Here is a 9707-nt window from a genome sequence, read left to right on the forward strand (position 1 = left end):
AAATCCCTGAGGCTCAGGGGCCATTTCCAGGAGTCCATTTGGCTCTGCCTTGGAGGTTTGCATATCGGGACCTCAGCTGCCCCGCGTCTCCCAGACAACCTCCAAAGGCCCCCCCTCCAGCCACGCCACGCCCTCCCGCCAGCCCCTCCACTCCGTGGACCCCAGCAGGCATGTTGGGCGGAATGCAGTCGTGTCTGGGGCTGCCTGATGCGTCCCATCTTCCCAGACAGGCCCCAACAGCCCCCGCTGGAGGCTCCAACGCACTTCCTAGGATCAACTGCTCCCAGAAGGGAAGCAAAACCAGCCCTCTTCCTCTTCCCCCAGCCCTGACTGCGACCAAGACAGACGCCAGAGAGCACCCCCCTCACTGGGGCTGAGGAGCTCAGAAGACAATGCTGAGACAGACACTTGAGGCTGTGGGCTCCCCAAATCTGCCGCCCAAGGACTTGCAAGGATGTGAGTAAGTAAGGGCCACACCTCACCCCACCCACCCCTGACAGACACTCTAATCTCCTTCCAGAGGATGGTCCCCCACCCTGGCCCAGCCCTACACCTTCCCCAGTGAGAGGCAGCAGGGATTTTGGCTGAGGGACAGATGCATTCGTTAGGAGGCATATTGCTATTGGGTGGGGCAGGAGGGCCACTTACCAGAGAAAAATATATAGCACCCACAGGGACCTGGGCAGTGAGAGTGGGTGCAGAGCCCAACACCAGCTTTCTCTGTGCTGCCCACCACCCTGTCTGCCCCCCTGCAAGGAACCACGGATAAAATCCCTAGAGCACAGGAAACAAGAAAAGCTCTCCGTCTGCACACTTATACCAGATTTGGTGGAACCCAAAAGAGGTTCCTTCCTTGCCAGCCTCCAAGGGAAATCTAAAAGTTGAAAGGGACGGGGAACTGACGACTTACAAGCTCACACACACAATCTAAGAAGAGACTTTTGCCAGCCTTCCCTGCCGGTAAGGAGCCTGGAACCCCAGCATGGAATAGAACTCTGATCTCCCCCGCCTACACCCTGCCAGCACTCAGGATTAGAACCCTGGCCCAGATCGTGGGACTAAACCCTACAAACATGGAACCAGGCACAAATGGTCTAGTCTGGCGCTCACGACATTTTGAGGAGAGGCGGCTTTCGGGGGCAGCAGGGGTTCATGGGATGGGGGCTTGTCTGTTGGGCACTGGACTCCTAGACAGGCTTTGTGTGAACACTGGTACCTGACCCTCACTCTGGCCGCCCCAAGAAGGAGGGGACAAAAGAGAAGCCTAGGGCGGTGTCTCCTGTGGTTGGTGAGTCTCCCTGCCAGCCTGCCGCCGGGGACCAATGCCAATCCAAACAGGTGGGGCGGCCGAGCCAGGCAGCCCCCCCAACAGAGCTCGCATTGTGTGCTGAGGATGGGCTGGGCACCCAGGGGATGGGTTCCTTTTTTTTTTTTTAAGACTTTATTTATTTATTTATTTAACAGAAAGAGAGAGAGCAGCAGAGGGAGACTCCCCGCTGAGCAGGGCTTAACCCCAGGACCCTGGGATCACAATCCAAGCCAAAGACAGGAGCTCAACCAACTGAGCCACCCAGGCGCCCCAAGGGGATGGGTTCCTAAGGAAGGAGGGGACCTCACGATATCCCAGTTCAAGGAAAGAGGCACCGCCCCTGTCCTCAGAGCCCGGTCTAATGAAGAGAGAGTCCCTGCCATCCGGAAGCCCCCAGCCTGCAAGGAAAAAGGGGATATACATCAAAATTACTTAAGATGTGGACAAAAATAAGAAAAGTGCAATCCCTAGGTATTAGTATCCTGGGCCTACCATGACAAATCACCACAAATGTGGGTTCAAGCAACAGAGGTGTATTCTCTACTGCTCTGGAGGCCAGAAGTCCAAAATCAAGGGGTTGGCAGGGCCACACCCTCTGAAGGCTCTAGGGGAGAGCCCTTACTCACCTCTTCCAGCTACTGGTGCTCCTGGCCTCCCTTGGTTTATGGCAACAACACCCCAATCTCTGCTTCCCCATCTTCACATGGCCCTTTATGTCTGTGCCTGTCCCTCTGTGTCTTTTTCTGTGTCTTCTAAGGACACTCATTCAGGGGTGCCTGGGGGGCTCAGTCAGTTAAGCATCTGCCTTTGATTCCAGTCTTGATCCCAGAGTCCTGGGATTGAGCCCCACATTGGGAAATCCCTGCTCAGTGGGAAGTCTGCTTCTCCTTCTCCCTCTGCCTGCCGCTCCCCCTGCTTCTGCTCTCTCACTCTCTCTGTCAAATAAATAAATAAAATCTCTAAAACCAAAAAAATAAAAGGACACTCATTGGGTTTGGCGCTCTCCCTAACCCACTATAATCTCACCTCAATTCTTACCATAATGACATCTGCAAGGACCCTATTTCTAAATATGGTCACACATTTCAAGTTGCCGGTGGAGATGACTTTGCAGGGGACACAGTTCGAAGGACCCACTATACGTGTGACAGACCAGGACCTATCCACATTGCAGGAGCAGCGGTGGACACTTGGTGGAAGCATGGCTGTAATGAGATGTGAGCAGGGCCAGTCTATAAGGTTTCTGGGGGCAACTGGGAGCTCAACATAGAAGGACGCTGTGGAACGGGGCAGCAGAGACACAGAATTTTCAAGTGTCCAGGCTACACTTCCCACCACCCAATTTCTCTAGGCCCTTTACACACAGACAACTGCTCTGGGAGAGAGCTCTTTTTTATATTGTTTTTAAATTTTTTAAAAGATTTTATTTATTTATTTATTTGATACAGAGACAGAGAGAGTACGCATGCACCAGCAGGGAGAGGGGCAGAGGGAGAAGCAGGCTCCCCACTGAGCAGGGAGCCCAAGAAGAGCTCCATCCCACATAACCTGAGCCAAAGGCAAATGCTTAACCAACCAAGCCAAGCAGGCACCCCTGCTTTTAAATTTTTATTTTAAAATCATGAAAAGTTGAGAAAGTAATACAGAGAGTTCACGAGCACCCTTCACCCAGCTTCCGCAATAGGGTCATGTTACATAAATATCAAGCAACTATCAAAACAAATAAATTAACATTGACCCAATGCTATTAATTAACTACAGACTTTATTCAATTTTCTGGCTCTTCTACTAATGTCCCTTTTCTGTTGCGTGAAGGCACATTCCATTGGCTGTCAGGTCAGCTTGGTCTCTTCTGGTCTGTGACAGCTCCTCAACCTGTCCTTACATTTCATGAACTTGACAGTTTGGAAGAGGTTTTGTAGGACCAAAATATCCCCCAGTTTGAGTTTTCCTGACAATTTTCTCATCACCAGATTGAGGTTCAGCATTTTGGCAAGAAAACCACAGGAAGATGTGTCCTTGTCAGTGCGTTGTCTCAGGTACAGAAGACATATATTAAATGGGTTTGTTGATGTCCATTGGCTAAGGTAGTGTTTGCTGGATTTCTCTGTGGTAGCATTACTATTTTCCCACCTAAATTAATAAATACCTTGAAGAAGATACTTTGAGACTGTGCAACCATTCTGTTTCTCCTTCAAATTTTTTTTTTTGCATGAATTTTGTGTCCATTAGCGGTGGGAAAGAGCTCTTGATACCCACTGAGCTTGAGAACCTCATTTTCCCTGGACTCCTTGAGGGACTGTGACTTTTAGGAAACACTTTGGGGAAGGAGGTCCAAGCCCAAGAAAGAACTCTTTCTTCCTCTCTCATTCAATTCCAAAGCCAGACTGGCCCTCCCCAAACCCTCTCTGTACCCTAAGACGCTCCCAGGCCACTGCCCTTGAAGACATACTAGCTATTTCCTTTTTTTTTTTTAAGATTTTATTTATTTATTTGACAAACAGAGACACAGAGAGAGGGAACACAAACAGGGGGAGCAGCAGAGGGAGAGGGAGAAGCGGGCTCCACGCTGAGCAAGGAGCCCAACATGGGGCTCGACCCAGGACCCTGGGATCATGACCTAAGCTGAAGGCATATGCTTAATGACTGAGCCACGCAGGTGCTCCCATGCCAGCTATTTCTGTAGCAATTGAGGTCCAGAGTCTTTTCCTAGGCCCCCACCAGCCTGGAGGAAAGAAGGGGATGGTCAATGTCTTCCCAGGTACCTTTCCCAGGTAGAAAGTCTCTTTCCCCACCAAGTCCCAACCATCTGTCTGCTTGTAGCAAGGGTAAAGTCTCCTAGAGCTGAGGACTGTCACTTCTAGGTACGATATACTGGGGCCTGAGCCTAGCTGGAACTCAATTTCTGCCTCCAGAAATTGTGGATTAGCATGGGGACAGGTAGGATTGCAGGCACAGAAGGTAGCTGGGAGCCTGGAGCACCTCCTCGAGGCCCCATGTCCCTGTTCCCCTAGAAAGGTCTGCCACCCACTGGTTTCCCAGGCCAGCCTGCCCATCTGGGCCTTGTCCTTGTGAGAGCCTGTACTGACACAACAGATGGGCCGAGCCAAGTGTTTCAGTGTCCATGGCCTTGTCTGTACCTGCCAGCAGCTAAAGACGACAGGACAGAAATCGACTGTCCCACATTATGGATGCAGGAGGCTCGAGGTTGAGATAATTCCCAAGGTCTACAGAGAGGAAGCTGATCAGGCAGGATTCAGTCCCAGCTCTGCCTGGCTCTGAGCCTCACTTTTCAAGGACAGTCCCCTCCTGATAAAGGGTCCCTGAAAGTCAGAGCCAAAGATGGCCTCCAGGGACATGTAAACCAGCCTCCTAACTTTACGGATGGGCAAACTGAGGCCCCAGGAAGGAAAAGGTCACGTCCAAAGTCACACAGAGCCTGCTTTGCAAGCGCAAAAGGTTTAACAAGTGCTTCCCAGAAAACTGAGCTAGGTATGTTGAGAATATGTGGGGTGAAAAGAGCTGTGCCTGCACCCCAGAGTCACATTTAGGTTGTTAAGAATATGAAGGGTTAGGTAGCCAAAGCCCAGCAACAGATGGGTTCAACTAACCATCTATTAGCTACCTACTCACGGAAAGTAAGACTTACATTTTCTAGCCAATTACCCATAATGCTCACTGAAATCTGAGCTCCACCTCCTACAGCCCAGCCCCCTCACCAACCCTGTATCACCAGCCATTTTCCAGCCTCTGCCTAATTCCCACTTCTGTCCTCTCTTCCTGCCCAAATTCTTCATGTTCTTTAAGACCAAGCCTCAGTTCAACATACAGATTTAAGATACGGTTTGTGAAGACTGTGTGGCATAAAATAGAGGAGAGATGAACAAAAGGGAGGGAGGAAGGGAGGGAGAGGGGAACAGGAAATTGATAAATGTCTGTGAAAGGATGCATGGGATAGATGAATGGATAAGTGGATGGGCAAATGGATAGACAGATGGATGGATGGGTGGATGGATGATGGATGGATGGGTGGATGATGGATGGATGGATGGGTGGATAGATGGGCAGATGTACAGATGGATGGATGGGCAGGTAGATGGGCAGATGGATGGATGGGTGGATGGATGGATGGATGGATGGGCAGATGTACAGATGGATGGATGGGCAGGTAGATGGGCAGATGGATGAATGGATAAACAGATGAATTGGCAGGTGAGTGAGCAGATGGAAGAATGGGATGATTGGAAGGAAGGACAATGGATGGAAATAGAAGAATGGAAGGTGGATAGACAGTGGGTGGATAGGTGGGGAAAGGACGGAAAGAAAACAAAGGAAAGGCAGTCATCCCACCCACCCCAGGGTGGGAAGCGTCCTGCAGGAGCTCTCAACTTAGCTGCACCTTGGCAATGAATAGATGCTGAGCAAGAGAGGAAGTGAGGAAGGACATCTCATTTGCTCACCTGAGCAAAGACTCAGTGGCATGAAATGCTGGTCGGAGAAAAGGACAGCACCTAAGTGCTGCTACAGCACGGAGCTGAACTGCCTGACGGAACTGAGAGCAGGCCCGGGGGATACACGTGGAGCTGAGGATCGTGGGCTTTATCCTAACAACGCTCGGGGGACCGAAGTTTCCACACACAGGAGTGACCCTGTCAGGTGTGTTTCACAAAGACCCCTTTGGTGTCCACATGGAACATACTCTTGGAGAAGGGACAGAAAATGGAAAGCCAGGAAGATGTTGCCTTGTCATTATCCAGGTAAGGGATGGGGTCGGCTCAGACCTCTCCTCTGCCTGGAAGGCCCATCCCATTACCTTGGATCACCTGGCTTTCCCTTTCTCAGCCTTCCTAATGCCTCTGGGTTGTGTGCCAGCTCCCAGGAGAGCTTACTATAGTGCCTGAGGGGGGCCACGAAATGTCTCTCACATAGTAGGTGCTCAGCATGTTAGTTTACTATAATTACTCCAGCCTGATGGCAGAGACAGAGCCCTTGTCCTTGGAGATGTCCAGTCTGCTGGTGGAGGGCAAATGAGTGTAGAACTTTCTCTACTCTCCAAGGGGAGCCTGGAGCCGGGGAGCCACCAGGTGGGGTGGGTAGTACATAGAAGACTTCTTGGAAAGGGTGCGTTTGACTCAGGTTTTGAAAGGAGGAAGAGCCCTGCATGGGTGGAGTGGGGAGAGGGCAATCCCAGGCAGGGGCGTGGCTGTGGGAACTCCTGCGCCAGCGGTGAGTCGAGAGGAACGTCAGCACCTCAGCTGGAGTGGCTGTGTCAGGAGTCCTGAGCTACGGGGTCAGCAGAACAAAAGGCAAGGGAGGGAAAGGAAAGCAGTCCCCCAGTAGTTCCAGGCCTCATGAGTAGAAAGAATAAGACCTCCACCAGACAGAGGCTGGGTAGTAATCTCAGTGCCCTACTGCCCTCCCCAAGACTGAGCCATCATGTGGGACTGGGGAAGGCCCAGGGTCTCCCAAATCAGTCAGACCAGGTTTCCAGGCAGGGCTCCCCCACACACCAGCCATGCGACCTTGGACAAGTCACCGCAGCCCTCCCAGCGAGTTTCCTATCAAATGAGTATAGGAGTTCCTACTTTGCAGGATTATTGTGAGGACCAGATTACTCATGGCAAGTGGCCAGCATGGTGCTTGGCACAGAGTAACCATTTGGCAAAAAGTTCTCTTAAAGTAAGCACTAGAGTTTGACCAACGGGAGGCAGGGGGTAAGCTTAAATGGAGAACAGGTGTCAAAACTCAGGCAAAGACAGAATCCAAGAACAAAGAGGGGCCCAGGATAGTGCTGGGCAGTGAAGGAGCAAGAGGAGGGGGGCCTCAGGAGAGCTGCTGAGGCCAGCAGGCCCAGGTGATGAGCTGCTGAGTCTGTGAGGGCCCAGCCCGGGTGGAGTCTATGGGAATGGGCAGGCCCGGAAGCCTGCCGGGAAGAGTCAGCAGGGTGGTTTGGGTGTGAGGAGAGAAGGCATGGGAGCTGCCGCAAGGCCCACATTCTGAGGATGGAGGCCCAGCACTCCCTCCCCTGCCTGGAAATGAAGGGGACAGGGAAGCAGCAGCTCAGGGTTTCCAGTGAGGCCCCGAGGTCTCCAAAGCCCCACCAGTCACTCAGCATCATCCAGAGCCTGGTTCTTCCTCTCCCAGCCCTGCCTATCTGTGCAATGGGGCAACATCTGCATGCATACACACACACACACACACACACACACACACACACACACATCATTATTTCTGTGTCACTCCCCTCCAAAAGAGGGGGCTGGATCAGCTGATGATAAAAGACACATGCACAATAAAACTGAAAATATCCAGCAACGGTCGAAGACAAATCAAAATTAGGTAATAGGGCACACTGATCAACATGTTTTGGTTGCAAGCAAAGGAACTTGAATTCGTTTCAAAAAGAGGCATTCATTGACTCATTGTTCTCTCCCACTCTCCCCTCCTGCCCCAACACATACATACAAACACACGCATACACACACAACCCTTTTCCTTGATTGGCCTCCTGGCTTCACCTGCACAGGGCCACCCCTGTGAAGCCGGGACCATAGCTGAGACAGCCCTGAACTAACCCTTCAACCTCACGGTCAGAGAGGATCTGCCCAGGACCCTGAGATCATGACCTGAGCCGAAGGCAGAGGCTTAACCCACTGAGCCACCCAGGCGTCCCTCGCACTTGAGTTCTCCCTCCAACCCCAGGGAGGGCTGATATGGCCAGTGGCCAGAATCTTGTATGACCAACCCAGCATGCGACCTGCCCTCTGTCCATGACCGAGGAAAAGGGATCTAGCATCAGAAGAAGGAAGGCACGGATTTGGCCCCAACCTTTATGAGCTAAGCAGCTACCCCAATGCGTGTCCACCGTCAAACTCTAAGGAGGCGGCTTCTATCCCCACATGTCTCTGGGTTTCCTGGCAGCCAAGACAAACAGGAAAACATAATGGAATATGAAACCTCACTCAGAAGGAACCATATTTGAGTGTCCAGAGACACAAACGTCTTCTACATTCTGAGGTCTGAGAAGAATCTATCTTCAGAGACTCTGAAGGACGCGAAGATCTTCTGTTTACTGAGTCCCATTCTGTCAGGCACGGTGCTAGACATGACCACTGATACTCTCATTAAGTCCTACAAACCCCCTTGGGGAAGATGTAACTGAGTCTCTGTTAGAGACTTAGAGAGGTAAAGGCAGGGAAGCCTCAGTCCCCAAGGGCCAAACATATCCCGGGAATAGGTAGGTGCCCCCAAAGGTGCTGATGTGCTCCAGAAAGCCAGGTTCCCGAACTCTGGCAGCATGGCAGCATGGAGGCCTGCCTCCTGTAGGCACCAAGCTCTGGTCCCTTCTCCTGGGTACTCACTGGCCAGGATTCCAACTGTCAGTACCAAAGACCTCTGCCTGGGGGCCTTCTCAGGCCACCAGAGCCAATTCTGCCTCTGCACAGGGCAGGCGGTAGTGCTGGAGAGTTAACACTCCTCCCCTGTCTGACAGTCCCCTCAGCCTATCAGGATGGGAGGATAAACACCCCAGCTCTCTCTTTCCCTGGGAGGAACGCTGAGTGGCTTTTACTTCACTGTCCCTAAGAATTACACTGCAGTGGTCCACAGTGTTCGCTTGCTGGATCACACACCCTTATTACCTTCCTCCCCTTCCCTGTCCCACCTACCCTCTCCCTAATGGTGTTTCCTGGGGCTCCACCCAAAAATATTTTTTGCACTTGAGTTCTTTTTTTTTTAAGATTTTATTTATTTATTTGACAGAGAGAGAGATCACAAGTAGGCAAAGCAGCAGGCAGAGAGAGAGGGGGAAGCAGGTTCCCCACTGAGCAGAGAGCCAGAGGGGCTTGATCCCAGGACCCTCAGAGCATGGCCTGAACCGAAGGCAGAGGCTTAACCCACTGAGCCACCCAGGTGTCCCTCTCACTTGAGTTCTTGTTTAAGGATCTGCTTCTGGAACCCAAACCAAGGTACCTGAGAGGGGAAATATATATATTAAATGTGATATATTTTGCTAATAGATAAAATATATTATCTTATATACATTATAATAACATAATAAATACTATAAATTGTACTAATATAAGAAATGTGAAGCATTTAACTTACAAAGAAGAGTACCCTTTATCATAAATTCCACATAGTCCATCCTACATAGGACGCTTTCATTGATTTTTGCCAAATTCTTGCAACCCGTAGTGGCAATCGACAAGGAAGTTTAGTTCTGACATGAATGCTCATTGAAGTTTTTATTTATGTTAAAGGGGAGGATCAAAGAGAAACAATACAGACGTATGCCCCAACTTGAGCCATTCATCAATGACGTGAGTGACTTCTTTGCTGAGCCAGATTTCAAATACAGAAAGCATATTTTCTTACAGTTTTTGCTATTAACAATGCA

Source organism: Meles meles, chromosome 18, assembly GCF_922984935.1.
Source record: "Meles meles chromosome 18, mMelMel3.1 paternal haplotype, whole genome shotgun sequence".
In the NCBI taxonomy this organism is placed as follows: domain Eukaryota; kingdom Metazoa; phylum Chordata; class Mammalia; order Carnivora; family Mustelidae; genus Meles; species Meles meles.